Source organism: Oncorhynchus kisutch, linkage group LG6 (assembly GCF_002021735.2).
Source record: "Oncorhynchus kisutch isolate 150728-3 linkage group LG6, Okis_V2, whole genome shotgun sequence".
In the NCBI taxonomy this organism is placed as follows: Eukaryota; Metazoa; Chordata; class Actinopteri; order Salmoniformes; family Salmonidae; genus Oncorhynchus; species Oncorhynchus kisutch.
The window spans coordinates 59,031,135-59,054,156 of record NC_034179.2 but is presented as its reverse complement, the minus strand read 5'-3'; the positions used below and the strand labels follow the sequence as shown (position 1 = coordinate 59,054,156).

The 23,022-nt window shown below is 40.9% G+C and overlaps 1 long non-coding RNA gene and 1 pseudogene across 1 annotated transcript; both read right to left on the bottom strand.

The window, feature by feature from the left end:
- Positions 1-1,239: 1,239 nt before the first annotated feature.
- Positions 1,240-21,753, bottom strand: LOC109893048 (BEN domain-containing protein 4-like; annotated as a pseudogene).
- On the bottom strand, positions 8,217-14,046 carry LOC109893049 (uncharacterized). Its single transcript, XR_002255719.2, has 4 exons — positions 13,688-14,046; positions 13,099-13,170; positions 9,704-9,823; positions 8,217-8,621 (listed from the first exon to the last, which is right to left on the bottom strand). It is a non-coding gene; the product is annotated as an uncharacterized LOC109893049 (long non-coding RNA).
- Positions 21,754-23,022: the final 1,269 nt, after the last annotated feature.

Genomic DNA, 23,022 nt, shown 5'->3' with positions numbered 1-23,022 from the left:
CTGATTGAATCTAGGCCTTACACTCATTCAGGCTATTTTACAGTGCCTTGCAAAAGTATTCATCCCCCTTGGCGTTTTTGCTATTTTGTTGCATTACAACCTGTAATTTAAATGGATTTTTATTTGGATTTCATGTAATGGACGTACACAAAATAGTCCAAATTGGTGACGTGAAATGAACAAAAATAACTTGTTTCAAAATATTCAAAAAAAAATAAAACTTGTTTCGAAATATCCTTTCACAGCATTATAAGGCTTTATAATGCTGTGAAAGGATACCGAAACCCAAATGATTTGGGTGGATCCAATCCTCCTTATATAAAATGAGCTTTGTTTCCAGAAGGTTTAAAAAATGTTCAATAAATGTAACACCCACATAGCTGCAGTAGGTCAGGGTGGCAGTAGGTCAGGATGGCAGCAGAACTGTCTCAGCCTGACCATAGCTAGAACATCAGCGTAGTTCCTGAGGACGGTCCCCTCTGCAACGTACCTTCTGATTGTGGTGTGTCCCTCTGTGCGTGCCAGCTCATATTCCTCCCTTTCTGTGTCAACTCCACCTCTTATATACTGACGCTCCTCTCCGGCAGAGGCCAGAGGCCGCCCACACACACGACTGTTCTTCATACAACGCAGCGTGATACACTTCACCAGGGCCTGTTCTGAAGGGCGGTCCTGTCCCCCTGTGTGACAGGCCTCTGTACGACTCTGTTCCACCACTCTCTCACGTTGAACGTCTTCAGATGTAGATTGATCCCTCTGAAATTGAAAAAACTAAAACACTAAGTAAGTGTTAATGGAAGGGGATGCAAATAGCCTGGCTACCCTATATTAATTATGTTTTTATGGGAGGACCGGTGCTGACCTAGTCTAATTAATTGTAGGCTTTATGTGGCTAGTAACCCTAGAGCGGTATCCGAATACTCATACTAACCACACTAACCTTTCTATTTGTGACCTAACCTATTGTGGAGGCCAGATCATCTGATGCAGCACTCCATCACTCTCCTTGGTCAAATAGACCTTACACAGCCTGGAAGGGTGTTTTGGGTCATTGTCCTGTTGAAAAACAAATGATAGTCCCACTAAGCACAAACCAGATGGGATGGCATATTGATGCAGAATGCTGTAGTAGCCATGCTGATTAAGTGTGCCTTGAAATCTAAATAAATCACAGACAGTGTGGTGGTTAATTTATTTACTATCAAATGAGGAGAGACAAACTTATCACACAAGTCAGAGTTATACTTAAACTAAATCTTTATTCACTTATTAATAAGGGAGCAGGTCAATACAACACACACATATAAAGTGAATCTATTGAGTGCTCTATGTTAATGATAGCTGGTCGACATTTGAGAGCCCCAAGACAAAGATACAAAGGTATTTTATAGCCAAGATACACCCCCTTCAGTCTACATGCCAAACAACAGATGTATGGAATGGGTCACAAGGTTAAGATGTGTATGAAAGATACTTATAATTCACAGCAGACAGTATCTTCTGTAAAAAAAAGTATAATTGTGTAGAGACCAGGGTCTGGCCCTGGAGTCATCTCTCCTTGGTACCTCATAGAACAGAAACATTAACTCATGCTATGGAATGCAGTCTCTTTAGGTTTTATCACCCAACAGACATCAAAAATCTCCTTTTAGTGTTAAATCTCCCAGAGGCCCACTTTCAGTTCACACAGACACAATAGAGTTATAAGAACCCTCTATTCTGTTGCATAAAACAACCATTTGATGCAATAAAAGAATTATAACATAATCTTGTAATTTCTCTCACATTCCCCCACGGACCGACCCTGGCGCGCATGACCCACCGCATCACTGAATACTTTGTTGATCTGTTCCTCGGAAGGCAACCACCAGTCAGTTGGAGGCACAGTGCATTCGGATAAACTCTGAGGAGTAAAACAGAGACAAGTAAATATTTGTTAAGATGAGTTTTTTTTGTTTTATGAATAATCGACAATGAAAACAATGAGATTTTGCAAACATCTGTTCACACATCTCTTTGGGAGTGTACATGTTGCTGTAGTAAACATACTGTACCTTTATTAGCATACCAAATGGCCCTTTAACCCTAAAAGCGTCCCAAGGGGTCAAAAATGTCAGAAATTCAAAACCCTTTTTTATCCTTTTGAAATGTTAGGACTTTGTCAATAAACTTGTTGCCAACAAACTAAAAACATTTACCATAATTTCTGTTTTGATATGGAGGAATCTATCTTTGGATAATAGTCGTTATATATTTTATATTAGAGTTGTGTCTGATGTTCACACACATACAGTTGAAGTGGGAAGTTTACATACACCTTAGCCAACTAATTTAAACTCAGTTTTTCACAATTCCTGACATTTAATCCTAGTAAAAATTCCCTGTCTTAAGTCAGTTAGGATCACCACATTATTTAAAAAATGTGAAATGTCACAATATTAGTAGAGAGCTTTCATTCCTTTCATCACAATCCCAGTGGGTCAGAAGTTTACATACACTCAATTAGTATTTGGTAGCATTGCCTTTAAATTGTTTAACGTGGGTCAAACGTTTCGGGTAGCCTTCCACAAGCTTCCCACAATAAGTTAGCTGAATTTTGGCCCATTCCTCCTGACAGAGCTGGTGTAACTGAGTCAGGTTTGTAGGCCTCCTTGCACACGCTTTTTCAGTTTTGCCCACAAACGTTCTATAGGATTGAGGTCAGGGCTTTGTGATGGCCACTCCAATACCTTGAATTTGTCGTCCTTAAGCCATTTTGCCACAACTTTGGAAGTACACTTGCGGTCATTGTCCATTTGGAAGACCCATTTTATGACCAAGCTTTAACTTCCTTACTGATGTCTTGAGATGTTGCTTCAATATATCCACATAAGTTTCCTACCTCATGATGCCATCTATTTTGTGAAGTGCACCAGTCCCTTCTGCAGCAAAGCACCCCCTCAAAATGATGCTGCCACCCCCGTGCTTCACGGTCGGGATGGTGTTCTTCGGCTTGCAAGCCTCCCCCTTTTTCCTCTAAACATAACGATGGTCACTATGGCCAAACAGTTCTATTTTTGTTTCATCAGACCAGAGGACATTTCTCCAAAATGTACGGTCTTTGACCCCATGTGCAGTTGCAAACCGTAGTCTGGCTTTTTTATGCGGTTTTGGAGCTGTGGCTTCTTCCTTGTTGAGCGGCCTTTCAGGTTATGTCGATATAGGACTCGTTTTACTGTGGATATAGAGACTTTTGTACCTGTTTCCTCCAGCATCTCCACAAGGTCCTTTGCTTTTGTTCTGGGATTGATTTGCACTTTTCGCACCAAAGTACGTTTATCTCTAAGAGACAGAACGTGTCTCCTTCCTAAGCGTTATGACGGCTGCGTGGTCCCATGGTGTTTATACTTCCGTACTATTGTTTGTACAGATGAACGTGGTACCTTCAGGCATTTGGAAATTGCTCCCAAGGATAAGCCAGACTTTGTTGAGGTCTACAATTTTTTCCTGAGGTCTTGACTGATTTCTTTTGATTTTCCCATGATGTCAAGCAAAGATGCACTGAGTGAGTTTGAAGGTAGGCCTTGAAACACATCCACAGGTACACCTCCAATTGACTCAAATTATGACAATTAGCCTATCAGATGTTTCTAAAGCCATAACATCATTTTCTGGAATTTTCCAAGCTGTTTCAAGGCACAGCAACTTAGTGTATTTAAACTTCTGACCCACTGGAATTGTGATACAGTGATTATAAGTGAAATAATCTGTCTGTAAACAATTGTTGGAAAAATGACTTGTGTCATGCACAAACTAGATGTCCTAACTGATTTGCAAAACTATTGTTGAAAATTTTGTTTTAATGACTTTAATGACAACCTAAGTGTATTTAAACTTCCGACTTCAACTGTATTTGCCCTCTCTTTGGCTACAATGTTCCCACCTGATCTTGCCTACTCCTGCCTGCCTTCTGGCTTTGTGGACAACGACTGCCATTGTTAGGGCGGAGACATGAGCATTTCGTCATTATATCCACAATCTCTGCCTATATCGCCCATATTGGTGGCCTTCTTAGGTCGTATCGGTATGTCAGATTAGCTCAATCGCCAGTTTCTCCGCCTCTGACTATCACAGAAACACCATTTTTTAAATGAATAACAGACAAATGTTCATAACAAGTGGCTATGGATGAAATTGATTTTAAGAAATCTGTTCAAAACATGAAAAATACAACATCAAATTTCACTAGAATTGTGTGATTTTATTTATGTGTGACACACGTAAATAAATATTATGCTTATTTTGGCTAATTTAAACCATTTAATTGTGTAACAAAAGGTTAATAAAATAAAAAGTGTCACTGCTTAACAGACATTGTCTCTGCAATTATTACTAATTTGGGGTAAAAAAACAACAACAACCTGTTGGCGCTTTTAGGGTTAATACAGATGTAGGACCTTAATCTGTTCACCTGTTGCAGTAGAACTTTCCTGCAGTGCATGACATTTTAAACTTGTACTGTATTTGAGGTTTAAAAAGGCTTTTGAAGTAGTAATTTCCACTTTGAAATTTCTGATTTGATTTTCCCTTATGAAAATTGTATGAACCCCTACAAAAATGTCCATAATCCACATAATAATTCACATTTCCTGTTGGTTCAGGATTATTTTCCTGCTGTAGCAAACTGGCTCAAATTAAGATCCTGTACCATACCTGTTGCTTTAGTACACATCTCTTTAGTAGAAATAACACCAGTACCTCTGAGGCAGGTGACTTTGACAGGGATGAGGGGCTGTCTCTCCGGTCCAGGCTCTCCTGAGTGAACCGAGCGCTCCCTTTTTCCCAAGCCGCACGAGTACTTGAGCTCATCCGCGGATCAGGTAGCACAGCAGCCGCCGGCCGTCCTTCTTGGACGAGTTGACAGCCTCGTCCCACTGCTTGTTGGTGAAGAAGAGGGGGTAGTTCCCCAGGAGCTGTTTACTGCCCTGAGGAGGGGTATGAAGAACGGAAGAGGGTGAGGATGACAGGAGGCTAGTAAAGGGAGGACGGTGCATAATGTCTCGAATGGGTTGAACGGAATGGTATCAAACCATGTGTTTGATTCCATTCCATTTCTTATCCCATTTAAAGTGCCACCATCCAGTACTGGTGAGAATGGTACAACTTAGTTATGAGCTCTGAGTACGCTGCCATAGAGCCATCAGGTTAGGGTTCAATTCCATATCAGTTCAGCTGATTGAGGAAGTCAACTGAAATTTATTATCCATTTTTTTCCTCGTTGAAAGGCAATGAAAGGAAAAGGAAAATTAGAATTGGATTACAGTTGACTTCCTGAATTGACTACATTTAAATGGAATTGACCCCAACCCTAATACCCTAGCAGGGTAATGAAAAGTGCATTCATGCTTTCAAAGCATTCAGAAGTGCAGTCATTCACGCGTTAGAACAAGGTTGTTAACTTCATGCTCAATGTGTAATGGAGAACTATGATATTTTCAATTTCTCAATTTTCAATTTCTCAATTTTCAATTTCTCAATTAAATCAAAAGCATTATTTGTGTTACACATCTGATATATAGCTAACAATAACACATTCCAATATTTGTAAAGCCATTGCCCAATAGAACATTAAGTAATTCCCATTAAAAGGCGGTGTTTAGAGAAGCTGATTTGAATGGCACATTCACATCTTGTGCCACTAGTTTTAGGTTGATACTATATACAGTACAGTGCATTCGAAAGAATTCAGACCCCTTGACTTTTTCCACATTTGGTATGTTACAGCCTTATTCTAAAATGATTTAAATAGGTTTTTCTCCTCACACAAGAAGCGGTGCAGGTCCTAATCCAGACACTCGTCATATCTCGTCTGGTCTACTGCAACTCTCCGTTGACTGGTCTCCCTGCTTGTAATTTATCCAAAACGCTACAGCCCATTTGGTGTTCAACCTTACCAAGTTCTCCCATGTTACCCTGTTCCTCCGTACACTCCACTGGCTTCCAGTCGAAGCTCGCATCCACTACAAGACAATGGTGCTTGCCTACGGAACAGCAAGGGGAAGTGCCCCTCCCTACCTTCAAACTATGCTCAAACCCTCAATGAACAAAAATATAAATGCAACATGCAACAATTTCAAATATTTTACTGAGTTACAGTTTATATAAGGAAATCAGTCAATTTAAATAAATTCATTAGGCCCTAATCTATGAATCTCACATGACTGGGAATACAGATATGCATCTGTTGGTCACAGATACATTGGAAAAAAGGTAGGGGGCGTGGATCAGAAAACCAGTCAGTATCTGGTGTGACTACCATTTGCCTCACGCAGCGTGACACATCTCCTTTGCATAGAGTTGTTGATCAGGATGTTGATTGTGGAATGTTGTCCCACTGCTCTTCAATGGCTGTGCAAAGTTGCTGGATATTGGCGGGAACTGGAACACGCTGTCATACATGTTGATCCAGAGCATCCAAAACAGGCTTAATGGGTGACATCTGGTGAGTATGCAGGCCATGGAAGAACAGGGCCATTTTCAGCTTCGAGGAATTGTGTAGAGATCCTTGGGGCTGTGCATTAACATGCTGAAACATGAGGGTGATGGCGGCAGATGAATGACACAACAATGGGTCTCAGGATATTGTCACATTGTCCCTGCATTCAAATTTCCATCGATAAAATGCTTATTTTTCTGTAGTTTATGCCTGCCCATACCATAGCCCCACTACCACTAAGTTCACAACATTGACATCAGCAAACCACTCGCTCACATGACGCCATACACGCTGTCTGCCATCTGCCAGGACAGTTGAAACTGGAGAAGAGCACACTTTTCCAGTGGTCATCAAAGGTGAGCATTTGCGCCTGAAGTTGGTTACGACGCCGAACTGCAGTCAGGTCAAGAGCCTGGTGAGGACGACGAGCACACAGATGAGCTTCCCTGAGATGGTTTCTGACAGTTTGTGCAGAAATTCTTCGGTTTTGCAAACCCAGTTCCATCAGCTGTCCGGGTGGCTGGTTGCAGGTGAAGAAGCCAGATGTGGAGGTCCAGGGCTGGAGTGGGTTACACATGGTCTGTGGTTGTGAGGCCGGTTGGATGTTCTGCCATATTCTCTGAAGCGGTAGAGAAATTAACATAAAATTGTCTGGCAAACAGCGCTGGTGGACATTCCTGCAGTCAGCATGCCAATTGCACGCTCCCTCAACTTGAGACATCTGTGTCATTGTATTGTGTGACACATCTGCACATTTTAGAGTGGCCTTTTATTGTCCCCAGCACAAGGTGTACCTATGTAGTGATAATGCTGTTTAATCAGCTTCTTGATATGCCACGCCTGTTAGGTGGATGGATATCTTGGCAAAGGATAAATGCTCACAAAAAGGAATATAAACACATTTGGTGCACAAAAAAAGAGAAAGCATTTTGTATGGAAAATGTCTGGGATCTTTTATTTCAGCTCATGAAACATGGGACAAACACTGCATGTTGTGTTTATATTTTTGTTCAGTGTACAGTGGTTCGTCCTTTAAAAGTTGCAGCATACTGCGGCGCAGCTTGCATGGTGCCGCAGAATTCTATGGCATGTTATTTAAGTGTCAACCACTGGTATCATTAGTGCTAGTTTGACCACCAGAGGGCATCTTTTAGAAGCATTTGATAGCCTTCAATAGTGGCTGTATTTCAGAATTGAAAACATTTTATTGTAAGAAGTTCAACCTACCCATATGGGATAATATAATATAATTAATTTGATTAATATTATGGTGTTTCTATTCCAAGAAAAACAAAAAACCCTCTGGGTTTCTGTTGGATGGAACAGAAAATATGGCGCTGTATGATGTGAGGCTACAGTACTGGTCAATTTAGCCGGTCAATTTAGCTAAAGAATCCCCATGTCGTGTGGGCAGGCCAGTCATGTATAGCTGTACCTGAAATTTTGGTGACCTTTTCTGATACTTTTGAGACACGGTTCAATCCCTCCTTGGGGCACTACTTCATTGAGTAAATAAAACACTAAACAATCACAACACAGTAACTACTGGTCACTCTATTATGTATTATTATTCTAATATATATCCATTATAGAATTGTGTAGGTTATTAATGATAAACCTTTAAGCTGCACTCTTCCCCCCCATCTCTCTATTTTTCAGCTCTAGATGGTTGCAGGTCTGCCAACTTCCTTCTGGTCACACATTGTATTCTGAGAAATATCCAATAAAGCAAAGACATTGCTTTAACTGTGAATCTACTTTATTGCAGATATTTTCCTCAAAATAAACAAGTTATTACAATTTATTTACATTGGGTCTAATGTGTGTGTGAGAGAGCGAGGCATGTTTTTCAACAAAGTATTTTACAATATTATCAATCACACGTAGATTTGATAGATATTTAGAGTAATTATGCAGATATTGATCATGGATATATAGGAGTAGATATCTTCAATCCTCAAATAAAATGGATCATACATAAAATAAACAAGTAATTACAACTTATTTACATTGTGGATAATGAGTGTGTGTGTATATGTTTTATTTTTCCTTGTCAGCCACCCATCTCTGCTTTGTCAGTCTTGATAGGCCCAATGTATGCACTTCTGGGTGAGGCTGTCAGGCAGTGGAAGAGTGCATGGCAGATCTGAAAGAGAAATGCACAAAGTGACAGTAAGTATATTGCTCAACAACATGTCTGTGTGTACATCTGGTTGGTGGGAATCCTCAAAAGTTTCTCCCCCCACGGCCTGTGTAATAGGAACTGGTGCAGCCGATAAATTAAATACCAAAGCAGAGGACTGCAGCTGAACTGCTGGAGGTGGCAGATCTAAACGAGAGAGGCACCATTTTCTTAACTAACAATAATCATACAACTACAGTGGCTTGCGAAAGTTCACCCCCTCTTGGCATTTTTCCTATTTTGTTGCCTTACAACCTGGAATTAAAATTGTTTTTTGGGGGGGGGTTTGTGTCATTTGATTTACACAACATGCCTACCACTTTGAAGATGCAAAATATTTTTGTGTGTGAAACAAACAAGAAATAAGTTTTAAAAAACAACATAAAACTCAGAAAGCGTGCATAACTATTCACCCCCCCCAAAGTCAATACTTTGTAGAGCCACCTTTTGCATCCATTACAGTTGCAAGTCTCTTGGGGTATGTCTCTGTAAGCTTGGCACATCTAGCTACTGGGATTTTTCCCATTCTTCGAGGCATTATTTTCCCCCACGCTTCAAGTTGGATGGGTTCCGCTGATGTACAGCAATCTTTAAGTCATATCACAAATTCTCAATTGGATAGTTTTGCAAGGCACTGTAAAATAGCCTGAATGAGTGTAAGGCCTAGATTCAACCAGATCAAGTGTTAACCGTCGATAGCCGACACCCACATAGCTGTAGTTTTGGTGATGTCTGAGGTGTAACTGGATCTGTCAAATCGGTAAGCAGCAATAATTGGGATTTCTATCAGCCTAATCGAGGTGTAGATTACATCTCATATTCCAGTGTTCTAACTTGTAAACAGGGTTGCATGAGATTAATGTTAATGCGACTCTGTGGCAATATCCGCTTTAGGTATAATGCCAGGAGCCGCTTGTGAATTTGACAGCTCTAACACAATTCCACCTCAGACACCACCAAAACAACCGCTATGTGGACATGATAAAATATTTATAAAACCAAACTAATTGAGTGACTGAGTGAGTATACGTGTGTTTGATGATTACCTGGACCACATCACACTGCTTCAGGTCTACAAGCCTCTGGAAGTTCCAGCGTGCCACTCCAGGCCTGGAATAGCTTGGTGGAAAGACGGTTACCTGTCACCCACGAGCAGGTTGGCAGATCTGAAAAATAGGCACAAGATTATTTTTATGACAACGCCTTGACTACACACTAACACTTCGGTTGGAGTCATTAAAACTCGTTTTTCAACCACTCCACAAATTTCTTGTTAACAAACTATAGTTTTGGCAAGCTGGTTAGGATATCTACTTAATGCATGACACAAGTCATTTTTCCAACAATTGTTTGCAGACAGATTATTTCACTTATAATTCACTGTATCACAATTCCAGTGGGTCAGAAGTTTACATACACTAAGTTAACTGTGCCTTTAAACAGCTTGGAAAATTCCCAAAAATTATGTCATGGCTTTAGAAGCTTCTGATAGGCTAATTGACATAATTTGAGTCAATTGGAGGTGTACCTGTGGACATGTTTCAAGGCCTACCTTCAAACTCAGTGCCTCTTTGCTTGACATCATGGGAAAATCAAAAGAAATCAGCCAAGACCTCAGAAAAACAAGTTTAGACCTCCACAAGTCTGGTTCGTCCTTGGGAGCAATCTCCAAATGCCTGAAGGTACCACGTTCATCTGTACAAACAATAGTACGCAAGTATAAACACCATGGGACCACGCAGCCGTCATACCGATCCGGAAGGAGACGCGTTCTGTCTCCTAGAGATGAACGTACTTTGGTGCGAAAAGTGCAAATCAATCCCAGAACAGCAAAGGACCTTGTGAAGATGCTGGAGGAAACAGGTACAAAAGTCTCTATATCCACAGTAAAGCGAGTCCTATAATCGACATAACCTAAAAGGTCGCTCAGCAAGGAAGAAGCCACTGATCCAAAACTGGCATAAAAAAGCCAGGCTACGGTTTGCAAATGCACACGGGGACAAAGATGATACTTTTTGGAGAAATGCCCTCTGGTCTGATGAAACAAAAATAGAGCTGTTTGTCCATAATGACCAAATGGGTCTTCCAATTAGACACCCCAAGCATACTTCAAAAGTTGTGGGAAAATGGCTTAAGGACAACAAAACCAAAGTATTGGAGTGGCCACAACAATGCCCTGACCTCAACACTGTAGAAAATCTGTGGGCAGAACTGAAAGCGTGTGCGAGCCAGGAGGCCTACAAACCTGACTCTGTTACACCTGCTCTGTCAGGAGGAATGGGCCAAAATTCAGCTAACTTATTGTGGGAAGCTTGTGGGAAGCTGACCCACTGGGAATTTGATCAAAGAAATAAAAGCTGAAATAAATCACTCTACTATTATTCTGACATTTCACATTCTTAAAATAAAGTGGTGATCCTAACTGACCTAAGACAGGGAATATTTACTAGGATTAAATATCAGGAATTGTGAAAAACTGAGTTTAAATGTATTTGGCTGAGGTGTATGTAATCTTCTGACTTCAACTGTATGTGGTATTAGAGTAGTGGCATGAGGGCACACATTTAATGTGTTGTGAATGTATTGTAATGTTTTTAAAATTGCATAACTGCCTTAATTTCACTGGACCCGAAGAGTAACTTCGTTTGTGTGTGTGTGTGTAGGTAGGTGTGTATCTGACAACCCATGCAGCAGACTTCATTTTCCCAACTGCTCATTGTACTTGCCCCTGGAATCTGATGTGTTATTATGACTTAGAAGTATAAACCTGACCACATCCTTGTAGTAGGACAGTCAGTGATTAGCTTTGGAAAAAAATACTATCAACAGTATACAGTAAAAAGGAAATCAAATATTCAGATCTGGAATGACAAGTAGGCTAAATCATGTGAAGTTACAAACCTCTAGGGCTTAGTCTACACTCAAGTTCAATAAAGGATGCAGGGCATGAGCTCGAGGACCATGCCCCAGGACTACCTGGCCTGACAACTCCTGGCTTTCCCTGTCTCCAGTCCACCTGGTCGTGCTGCTGATCCAGTCTCTGCTGTTTCTGTCTGCAGCTATGGGACCCTGACCTGCCCAAGGCTCACCGGAGGTACTACCTTGTCCCAGACCCGCTGTTTGATCCTGTCTCTCTCTACCGGACCTACTGTCTCAGAGGCTGGTTCCTCTCCAGGTTTCTTCCTAGGTTCCTGCCTTTCTGGGGAGTTTTTCTTAGACACTGTGCTTCTACGTCTGCGTTGCTTGCTCTTTGGGGTTTTAGGCTGGGTATCTGTCTAAGCACTTTGTGACAACTGCTGATGTAAAAGGGGCTTTATACATTTGATAGGTTGCTTGTATATGCTTCTATTCATGTCTAAATATGATATATTGAGTTGTCTTACATTTCCCCAATAGGAAGTTGTAGCTTAAGCCAACACTGTTTCCTGGACTTTCCCGCTGGGGTCAGGGGGCTCAAAAGGTTCTACAGCTGCACCATCGAGAGCATCCTGACCTGTTGCATCACCGCTTGCTATGGCAACTACTCGGTATCTGACCGTAAGGCACTACAGAAGGTAGTGCGAATGGCCCAGTACATCACTGGGGCCAAGCTTCCTGCCATCCAGGACCTATATAATAGGCGGTGTCTGAGGAAAGCCCATAAAATTGTCAGAGACTCCAGTCACCCAAGTTATAGACTGTTCTCTCTGCTACCGCACGGCAAGCGGTACCGGAGCGCCAAGTCTAGGACCAAAAGGCTCCTCAACAGCTTCTACCCCCAAGCCATTAGACCGCTGAACAATTCATAAAAATCATCACCGGTCATGACCCCCCCCCCCTCGTACACTGCTGCTACTTGTTGTTTGTTTGTTCCCTATGCTGTCACCCCCACTGACCGATCTTCTTTATCCCCTTACACTTGTGTTTATAAGGTAGTAGTTTTGGAATTGTTAGCTAGATTACTTGTTGGTTATTACTGCATTGTCGGAACTAGAAGCACAAGCATTTCGCTACACTCGCATTAACATCTGCTAACCATGTGTATGTGACAAATAACATTTGATTTGATGTACAGATTACCTCAACTAGCTTGTACCCCTGCACACTGACTCAGTACTGGGGCCCCCTGTATATAACCTCTTTATTCTTACGGTGTTACTTTTTATTTTAGCCTACTTGGTAAATATTTTCTTCTTCTTGAACTGCACTGTTGGTTAAGGGCGTGTAAGTAAGCATTTCACGGTAAAGTTGACACTTGTTGTATTCGGCGCATGTGGCAAATACAGTTTGATTTGATGAGGCTTCCAAATTTGAGGTTAGCTAGCTAGCAGCATGTTAGCTATTAAAGTATCCAGCAACAATGTCGAGGTCAAAAACAAAATAAACTATGTTGAGCCATGCTGACTTCGTAAGCTAAATGTGACATTGAGTTGTCTTACATTTCCTGAATAGGAAGATGTACCTTAAGACAACACTTTTTTTCTGGTCTTTCCTGCTCGGGAACATGGGGGCTTCAGGTTTGGGAACGGAGGGCCTAGAAAATTGGAATATTAACAATAATTAGTGTCTACATTTATGAATGAAATTCAATATGGGTTAGCTGTGTATCCCACATGGTTGAGAATTGCTGATGATATACTGTATGTCTATTTTCCTTTGAAAATCTGCCACCAAACCACACAATTATTTATAGTGAGAGTGCACACAACCATTAACTTATTTTACCAAGTCAAAAATAGCATAATTTTGTCAAGGGACGAATAACAACGACGCTAGCCTACTGCACCCCACAATCAACCAACTTGCCAACTAGTAGTAACAGAGCTATATTGTTGTCATTCAGTAATACTGTAATGTTACTGTAGCCTACTGACGTTATACATCACATTATTATCCACATAGCTAGCTAGTGATAGCTTAGCTAGCTCCAAAGAAACAACCAATGAATGACAACAGGCTTTTAAACAAAATGTCGACCTATCTAGCTTGTATGACTGCATGTAAAACAACTTTACAGATGAGTACAAAGTTTGAAAGCAACGTTGATTTACCAGTATGCTGCTCTCTCGGGAACACGAGTGAGGCATCCAGATATGAGGTGAGCTAGCGTCGTTAGCATTAGCTAGCATGTTAGATATGAAAGTATCTATCCAGCAATAATGTCGAGGTCAAAAACGAAAGAACACATGTTAAGCCATGCTGACATCGTAAAATAAATCAAATCGGACTGGAGCGAGGCATCCTGATACAAGGGTAGCTAGCCCCGTTAACATTAGATAGCATCGCCAGCATGTTAGATATGAAAGTATCTATCCAGCAACAATCTGATGATGCAGCTATTCCTGTTTACAAAGTGTGCGTCCCTCCCCCTTCCCACGTCCTACATCCTGCATGGAGAAGCGCCACTGAGTCAACATGTGGCCAGAATTATATTACATTCGGTTGGTTTACAAACCACATTGTCAGGGCGGTTTAGCAAAATAATGCCCGGCTGCCGCACGCGGGAAACGCCTGACGAAAGAGGAAGGAGTAGGCTGTTCTTGTAAATAAGAATTTGTTCTTAGCTGATTCCATATGTGTTATTTCATAGTTGTGATGTCTTCACCATTATTCTACAATGTAGAAAATATTTTTTTTAAATAAAGAAAAACTCTGGAATGAGTAGGTGTGTCCAAACTTTTGACTGGTATTTGTTTAATTAATTTGATTTAAATTGTGGTGCTTCTATTCCAAGAAAAGCAAAAAACCCTCTGGATTTCCGTTAGGATGGAATGGAAAATATGGCGTTGTACAACATGACGGTCGGGAGTAGGCTACAGTATTTGGCTATTTAGCTAAAGAGACCAGGGTTCAATTCCCTGATGGGAGGAAGGAGTAGGCTGTCCTTGTAAATAAGAATGTATTCTTAACTGACTTGCCTAGTTAAATAAAGGTTGCAGTAAGAGCATAACATTTCTACACCTAATTGTATAATTGTAGTCTAACCAATACCCAAACAGAGATCTAATTGATTTATCAAGACCAGTCCCCATGCTTGTCTCAGAGCAGTGTGAAACAGTGCTAAAATAGTTGTAGGCTATTGCTTCTAACGGCAATATGCTCTTTAAATAAATAAGACCTACACCACTTTAACAGCACATTACTCAACACTAGCGAGACTCATGTCGCCTACAGTATATTGAAAAATATGATGTGACTCTCCGCCAACAATTACATATAGAGGATTGGAGGATTCTAAATTAAAACCAAAGCCGCCTCATGGGTATCGAACCTGCATCTGGTTGCACTGTAGGAGCCACCATACTCTCCGGAGCCCCATCCACAAAGTATCAAAATACAGAAAGGTGTTGATAAAGGTATTTTGTCCATCATGGGATATTATAATACTGTACATGGTGTCCAGGTCAGGATAACCAAAACATTTCTTAATTAAAGACTATCAGAAAGAATGTTAGTACTTATTTATTGTGATCCAAAGCCATGAATGAGTGAGTCACTCAACTTTATGTAGGTGCCGGGCTATATGACCGTGCCAACAACTTGATAATATATAACGATATTTTGGAGGTTATTTCGTTTTTAAAAAACGAAAGTGAGCGATTGTAATCTTAATAAAGGCCAAAATAATACTTTCAAAGGCCAAAACATTTATTTCTGATTTTAAAGGGAGAGAAATGCTGGGAAAATTGTGTGCCGCCCTATGGGACTCCCAATCACGATCGGATGTGATTTGCTTTCCTCAAGGACAACAACCACCCGAGCCACTGCCTGTTCACCCCGCTATCATCCAGAAGGCGAGGTCAGTACAGGTGCATCAAAGCTGGGACCGAGAGACTGAAAAACAGCTTCTATCTCAAGGCCATCAGACTGTTAAACAGCCACCACTAACATTGAGTGGCTGCTGCCAACACACTGACTCAACTCCAGCCACTTTAATAATGGGAATTGATGGGAAATTATGTAAAATATATCACTAGCCACTTTAAATAATGCTACCTAATATAATGTTTACATACCCTACATTATTAATCTCATATGTATACGTATATACTGTACTCTATATCATCTACTGCATCCTTATGTAATACATGTATCACTAGCCACTTTAACTATGCCACTTTGTTTACATACTCATCTCATATGTATATACTGTACTCGATACCATCTACTGTATCTTGCCTAAGCTGCTCTGTACCATCACTCATTCATATATCTTTATGTACATATTCTTTATCCCCTTACACTGTGTATAAGACAGTAGTTTTTTGGGGAATTGTTAGTTAGATTACTTGTTGGATTATTACTGCATTGTCGGAACTAGAAGCACAAGCATTTCGCTACTCTCGCATTAACATCTGCTAACCATGTGTATGTGACAAATAAAATTTGATTTGATGATTTGATTTGATGTGATACATAATAATACTTTGTGTGGAATTATTACTTTTTTTCCCTAGGGGATAAACTGAAATTGCAACCACAATCATGGCCGGTTGTGATACAGCCAACCTAACTTAGAAATACATTTGACGATAGAATTCTCCCCCTACCCTCCTTCCAGGCAAGTCTATTATCCAGCTACCTGCTAAAAGCCATAATGGCGCTGTACAGTCATGGCCAAAAGTTTTGACAATGACAGAAATATTAATTTCCATGAAGTCTGCTGCCTCAGTGTCTTTAGATATTTTTGTCAGATGTTACTATGGAATACTGAAGTATAATTACAAGCATTTCACAAGTGTCAAAGGCTTTTATTGACAATTACATAAAGTTGATGCAAAGAGTCAATATTTGCAGTGTGTACCCTTCTTTTTCAAGACCTCTGCAATCCGCCCTGGCATGCTGTCAATTAACTTATGGGCCACATCCTGACTGATGGCAGCCCATTCTTGCATAATCAATGCTTGGAGTTTGTCAGAATTTGTGGGTTTTTGTTTGTCCACCCGCATCTTGAAGATTGACCAGAAGTTCTCAATGGGATTAAGGTCTGGGGAGTTTCCTGGCCATGGACCCAAAATATCAATGTTTTGTTCCCTGAGCCACTTAGTTATCACTTTTGCCTCATGGCAAGGTGCTCCATCATGGTGGAAAAGGCATTGTTTGTCATCCAAATGTTCCTGGATGGTTGGGAGAAGATGCTCTCGGAGGATGTGTTGGTACCATTCTTTATTCATTGCTGTGTTCTTAGGCAAAATTGTGAGTGAGCCCACTCCCTTGGCTGAGAAGCAACCCCACACATGAATGATCTCAGGATGCTTTACTGTTGGCATGACACAGGATTGATGGTAGTGCTCACCTTGTCTTCTCCGGACAAGCTTTTTTCCGGATGCCCCAAACAATCGGAAAGGGGATTCATCAGAGAAAATGACTTTATCCCAGTCCTTAGCAGTCCAATACCTGTACCTTTAGCAGAATATCAGTCTGTCCCTGATGTTTTTCCAGAGAGAAGTGGCTTCTTTGCTGCCCTTCTTGACACCAGGCCATCCTCCAAAAGTCTTTGCCTCAACTGTGTGTGCAGATGCACTCACACCTGCCTGCTGCCATTCCTGAGCAAGCTCTGTACTGGTGGTGCCCTGATCACGCAGCTGAATCAACTTTAGGAGATGGTAGAAGCCTTCTTCACAACAATTTAACCGCTCTCCTTGAAGTTCTTGATGATCCGATAAATGGTTGATTTATGTGCAATCCTACTGGCAGCAATTTGCCTGTGAAGCCCTTTTGTGCAAATTAATGATGACGGCACATGTTTCCTTGCAGGTAACCATATTTGACAGAGGAAGAACAATGATTACAAGCACCCTCCTTTTGAAGCTTCCAGTGTGTTATTCCAACCCAATCAGCATGACAGAGTGATCTCCAGCCTTGTCCTCGTCAACACTTAAGAGAGAATCACTGACATAATGTCAGCTGGTCCTTTTGTGGCAGGGCTGAAATGCAGTGGAAATGTTTTTGGGGGATTCAGTTCATTTACATGGCAAATAAGGACTTTGCCATTAATCTGGTCACTCTTCATAACATTCTTGAGTATATGCAAATTGCCATCATACAAACTGAGGCAGCAGACTTTGTGAAAATTACCTGGGATATGTGGGATGCAAGCGTCCCACCTGGCCAAAAGCCAGTGAAAATGCAGAGCGTCAAATTCAAATAAATTACTATAAAAATCAAGACTTTCATGAAATCACACATGTAAGATACCAAATTAAAGCTACACATGTTGTGAATCCAGCCAACATGTCCGATTTCAAAAAGGCTTTTCGGCGAAAGCAAACTATGCTATAATCTGAGAGTAGCACATCCGTAAACAAAGAGAGAAAACATGTTTCAACCCTGCAGGAGCGACACAAAACGCAGAAATAAAAATATAAATCATGCCTTACCTTTGACGAGCTTCTTCTGTTGGCACTCCAATATGTCCCATAAACATTACAAATGGTCATTTTGTTCGATTAATTCTGTCGATATATATCCAAAATTTCCATTTATCTGGCGCGTTTGATCCAGAAAAACACTGTTCCAACTTGTGACTACAAAATATCTCAAAAGTTACCTGTAAACTTTGCCAAAACATTTCAAACTACCTTTGTAATACAACTTTAGGTATGTTTTAAAGTAAATAATTGATCAAATTGAAGACGGGATGATCTGTGTTCAATACAGGAAGAAAACAAACTGACGCTACCTTTCTGGTCATGCGCTTCTAACAAACAATAGACTTGAAGTGACCCTCATTTTCAACAGGGCTACTTCTTCATTACACAAAGGAAAAACTTCAACCAATTCCAAATGACTGGTGACATGCACTGGAAGCGGTAGAAACTGCAAAAAGGTCCCTTAGAAATCTGGATTCCCAATGAAAACACATTGAAAAGAGAGTGACCTCAAATTCTTTTAAATTTTCCTCAGGGTTTCGCCTGCTACATAAGTTCTGTTATACTCACAGACATGATTCAAACAGTTTTAGAAACTTCAGAGTGTTTTCTATCCAAATCTACTCATGATATGTATATCTTATCTTCTGGGAATGAGTAGCAGGCAGTTGAATTTGGGCATGCATTTCATACGGACGTGAAAATACTGCCCCCTGTCACCAAGAAGTGAATATTTGTGTCATTCTCAAAACTTTTTGTGAATAATATATCTGTGAGAATATCCAAGGGCTTTTATATCATTCTAAATTAATAATAATAATAATAATCGCTTTGTTTAAAAATATATATATATTTTCAAATAACGTAAAACGAGCATGAAAAAAGCCATTCTTGAACATGGGGTGAGACATTGTTACTAATTTGTAAATAAAGCCAGTTTGTTATTTAGAATCATTTCTTTCTGTTTTTAGAGGGAGAGAAACTAAAAACCTACAGTCATCTCATGGGTCTCCCAGTTAAGGCCAGCACAGGTATTGAACCAGCATCTGTAACAACACAGCTTGTACTGCTATGCAGTGTCTTAAACCATTGCACCACTCAGGCACTGTATAACATGAGTGGTCGGGAGAGGGCTACAGTACTACAGTAAGAGAAAAATAATCCTAACAAAATAAAATAATACAAATCTTAGTGTAACAACAGTTTTAGTAAGTAATACTGAAGTCGTGCACAATTATCAGTTCCTATTTAGGTTTATGTCGCCCATTCATTGTTAGTTAGAGACACAGTAGGACCCAAAAGCAAAATCAGTGCTCTAACTCCCCCCTTGCGCTGGTCTGGAGCAATGAAGTGGTGACGCAGGGTACCTTACTAAACCAAAAATTACCTCAAAGTCGCACAGCATAATCGCTAAACTTTTAGTGGAGCAACCACTGTATGTTAAGCCTATTCCCTATAGTCACCTGGCACTACTTTGTAATGTCTGTACATTTAAATGTTATGTTCCTAATGTGTCCTTTTTTGTATCTCCCTACCAGACTACCACAGCCTTGTTATCCACATCCTATCTTCAAGGCCTTACAAGCCACAACTCCTAAGACATCCTTGGTAACCTTGCCACCGGCTTTACTAGCCCTACAAAATCACCATTCCAAACCCTCCCCACTGTGTGTGTGATACTCCTAAACCTGGATTCCTGTGCAATCTCCTCATTTGCAGATCCCTAATGCAGATTAGGGAGCTATACTGGGGATACAGGTTACTGACTATAGCTTATTCATGTCTCAGAGCGACTATTACTCTGTTTCCTCACGCATGTTGGAAGACCAAAAAAAGTAATTACGAAGTTTGGGACAAGATATGCTTCTTGAGAATCATAGATAGATTTAAGCATTTTTCTCCAATAAACAAAGGACACGTGGTTTTGTTTAGGCATTTTAGTTAGTTTGACATTTGGCAATGTGAAACCAACTAGCCCAAATGACAAAAATACAATGTCACAAATAACTGAACTCTGATTCATAGCGCAGAACAGTAAATAATTGAGGGGTCATTAAGTTACATAAAACACATCTTGAAAACACAAACCTCATATGTTGTCTGTTCTTCTTCCTGTAGAGAGAGAGAGAGAGAGCGCTATTTAGATATAGAAGTTCACCCTGGTGTCTTATTTTGCATTTGTTATGTAACATCTATACACATTATGACCACTGAAACATACAGTATCAAACAGTAGAGTACAGTATCTGACAGAACTGGAACAGACCTAGAGTATTTATTTTTATAAAAACGCGTGTTTTCTGACAAACTGCTTGCTTACCTCGGTTTGTTGCTCCTGTGACATGGGCTGTATAAACTGGTTATGGTGCTGGAGAACAGTCTTGAAGAAGTCCAGCACAGTCTGGCAGGGAGCTGGAAGGAGATCAAGGGCTTCATTTATAAAACCCATCAAAAATATTTAATTGTAAATTGTGCATCTGACAAAAGTCACAGCAACAATGTGATTTTACTTAATCTTGACATGAAAAGTAATGTACAACACCACATTGTGTTGGTGCTGTGTCATTATTGTGTAATTATTAGCCACATGTATGCTGAGTCACAGGGTAAAAGCCCAAATCCATTGAGTGTTTTGTCTTGGGCAGCAAATTGAGCACATTGTCTCACTTAAGTTAAGACTGACGTGGTGCTTATTTCGTATCCACATACCAAGTCACCATCTCACATGAATCTGCATAAACTGTAGAAATTGCCATTACTGTGCTCTATTATCCCGAAAGCCCTGTACTGTACCTGGTATGTTGTCCAGCTTGTTGCGCAGCTCTTCATTCTCCTTCTGCAGACACAGCATCTCCTGCTCCAGCTCCCCACAGCGAGGGCAGCAGCTCTCCTCTTCCTCCTCCGGCAGGGTGGACGAGGGGTGGCCATAGGACTCCGAAGGGGCTGGGGAGCTCCAGCCCCCAAGGTTATTGCTGGGTGACACCCTAAACTCGGCCGATGGGACTCGCTCTCCCTCGAGGCCCAGGTCCGGGTGGGGCTACTGGGGCCCGGTGAACAGGTAGCTCTGGAGGGACTTTGTGAAGATGTGCAGGAATGCGTATGTTTGTTTTTGGCTCCAGTGACTGTGCTGTGCTTCATCATCAGGATCAACGGTGTAGCTCTCCCTGGGCTGTGGCTTGCCCAGGTTGGGGCAGTGACCCACTTGACCCGCGTCTGGCTTTGACTCCCCCCCAAGGCCTAGAGAGGCAGCTTTCCTCCTGCTTGATGTGGGAGGTAACGGAGGAGGGCAGAGGATCTTGGAGCTCCACGAACCGGCCACCGTTGAGGAGAGTGAGTACACGGCTACACTCCTGTGCGAAAGCATCCAAGATGAGACGGTTTTCTAGAAGCAGAGGAGTCATGACACAATGATACCCAAGGCATTCAATATGACATTCAAGTCAATCAGTATATTTTGGCATCAACTTTTTGAGCACATTTCTACATTTCCGCTGTCCTGAATTACTTGTCCTGAATTACTTGTCCTGTTTCACTTGGCATTGAATTGATGGATCAAAAAACTAAGATCAGCATCGACTAGATCGGTTGTTTGTCATACTACTGTAGGATTGCTTGAGTTTTATCCCTTTCTCAGGCACCTCTACTTGACTCTCAGATTCTGTATAAAGGTGTCACAGTGCAACATCCTGTTGAAGCCTGTCTGTTTCCGGCCGTGGGGGGCATCGTTACTAAATGGTTCTGTCAACCATTTGAGCTGTGCTACACTGGTTTCTGCATCGCTGCTCTGGCTTCCTCATCACCCACGTTCTCCCACTCTCTATCTGGCTTTTCCTCTTTCAAATGTTCTACCATATTTTACAATAGTACAGGGTCCCTCTATTCAATTGCACTCTTGTAAAGGAAGATGAATCAGACCTCAATGTCTAGGCCTGTACTTGTCTATTTCTTGCCATAGCTGCCTCTGGTTCCTATTTGCGGCTTAAAGGCCTAGTGCAGTCAAAAATATATATTTTTTTCTGTGTTTTATATATATTTCCACACTATGCGGTTGGAATTAGTTGATAGACCAACTTCTTCATTGGCCTATAAAAGATCTTCAACTTTATATCTGCCAACCAATGGCATTTCTTAAAATAGGTCAATCCCAAGGTTTTTTGTTTATTAGTTTCACACGCATCCATGTGCTTTTATGGGGAAAAATAAGTTTATTGTATATTGTAAAAAAAAAAAGAAAAGAAAAGGAGGACCTTATAGATTTGGCAAATAGCAGTCATGTAGGCTATCATTGTCAACCTTGCTTCTCAGTGGCACACACTGCTAAAGCAGATGACTCACAGCTGATACTGCACTTTAACCTTTTAACACAAACTTTTTTTTTCTTCTTTTTTTTGGTTGCCTACCTCCCTTATCTCACCTCATTTGCTCACATTGTATATAGACTTATTTTTCTACTGTATTATTGACTGTATGTTTGTTTTACTCCATGTGTAACTTTGTGATGTTGTATGTGTCGAACTGCTTTGCTTTATTTTGGCCAGGTCGCAATTGTAAATGAGAACTTGTTCTCAACTAGCCTACCTGGTTAAATAAAGGTGAAAAATAATTACAAATAAAACGTGGGTTCAAGTCTACCTGGCTACCCGGACCCCCCCCCCCCCATACCTACATGTACATACTACCTCAATTAGCCCAACTCAATTAGCCCACATTTTTACTAGGATTAAATGTCAGGAATTGTGAAAAACGTATTTGTATAAACGTAAATGTATTTGGCTAAGGTGTATGTAAAATTCCGACTTCAACTGTAAATCAACATTTCAAAGGGGGGGACTCATGTGAGATTCAAACCCTTCCACAATATGTGACCATTACGTGTACTAATCACTTTAAACAGAGATCATTTTGCCCAGTCAGTCAAATGATCATCAGAACATGCTGTTCGACTTCTGTATGTTAAGGACACTTCCCTTGATGAACAAGTTTTGGAACACTCCCAACTACCTCAACGACTTTAA